Raw genomic sequence first — 1,398 nt, 5'->3', positions numbered from 1 at the left:
TGAGAAGACATGAAAGAATTAAATTTTTTCTGCATGAAAAAGGCATAGATAGAGGGACAGGTAGGGGAGAGTAGTGTTACTTCTGAAGATTCAGAGGGCAGAAAAAGGTGCATAGAAGTCACGTGGGAAAAGACCAAGAAAATGAAGGTAGCCGCTGAAGAGGAATTTTGGCGATGGGAGGTGTTCTAGTTATCTAATGTTGCATACCAATTACCCCAAAACTTAGGGACATAAAATAGTTGTCTGAGTGCTCGCTTTGCCAGCACATATACTAAAATTGAAACAATACAGAGAAGATTAGCATGGCCCCTGTGCAAGGATGACATGCAAACTCGTGAAGCATTCCATATTTTTTTAAAAAATAAAATAAAATAAAAAAACAGTTGTTTGATATCTTCACAGACACGTGGATCAGGAATTCAGGAATGGTTTACCTGGGCAGTTCTCTCTTGGGGTTTCGCCTGCAGTTGCAGTATATGCTGGCTGGGGTTGCAGTCATCTGAAAGTTTTATTGGGCTGGATGACCCATTGGTATAGCTGGTAATTAGTGCTTCCTGTTGGCTGGAGACCTCGGTTCCTCTCTGTGTGGTCCACTCATGAGGCTGCTTGAGAGTCCCCATGACGTGGCAGAGGGCTTCCCCCCAGAGTAAGCAAACCGAGAAGTCAAGGTGGAAGCTATAATTCATTTTATGACCTAGCCTTAGAAGTCACACACATTTCCCTGGTGGACTGTTGACCACTCCACACCAGCTCTGATTCAGTGCGGGAGGGCATCACACAAGAGCGTGGATGCCGGGAAGTACGGGGCCTACTGGGGGGCGGGCTACCATAGGAGGGGACCACAGAGATATTTAATAGGGATTTTTAAGTCGCTTTTCCTTATCATAAGCCACAAAACCATTCCCGACTCCTCACCCAATTTTTAGTAAATCTGTTTGTGGAGTTGAATTTGCTTTTGAGACTGCTTTAAGTAAATTTGGGTTAAGAAGAGAAGCCATTCACTGAGTTTTGGACATATCTCAATTATATATATATATTTTCTCTCTCTTTTTTTATCTATTTGAGGTAGTGAATCTCTGGATGTTATATACAATAAATCTTGTAAAAGCGGTAGGGATGTCTAACTAAGGCTTTTTTTCCTACTTCTTTTCCAAGTCACAGACTGCTGTCACTGCCTTGCCTATGAACAGTTTTCTTCTGTGTGGACTTGGAACCAGAAAGCCCAGTGTGGGGAATTCTCTCTAACCACAATTTTGTCCTGTTCACATCCTCAAAGGGCCATGTGGAGGTCCTCTACTCCTTCCTCTCCCCTCCATGCAAGAACACGTTCTCTCTTTGCTCTCATTCCCTGATACTTTGAGGGGGAGAAACAATAGATTTGAGGATCCCTAACAAGAA

The 1,398-nt window shown here is 43.1% G+C and overlaps 1 non-coding gene across 1 annotated transcript; it reads left to right on the top strand.

The window, feature by feature from the left end:
- The first annotated feature begins 247 nt into the window (after positions 1-247).
- Positions 248-354, top strand: LOC143656697 (U6 spliceosomal RNA). The gene has a single exon (XR_013162600.1). It is a non-coding gene; the product is annotated as a U6 spliceosomal RNA (small nuclear RNA).
- The last annotated feature ends 1,044 nt before the right edge of the window (positions 355-1,398 follow it).

This window comes from Tamandua tetradactyla, chromosome 14 (genome assembly GCF_023851605.1).
Source record: "Tamandua tetradactyla isolate mTamTet1 chromosome 14, mTamTet1.pri, whole genome shotgun sequence".
Lineage (NCBI taxonomy): Eukaryota > Metazoa > Chordata > Mammalia > Pilosa > Myrmecophagidae > Tamandua > Tamandua tetradactyla.
This window is presented reverse-complemented; position numbering and strand designations above follow the sequence as displayed.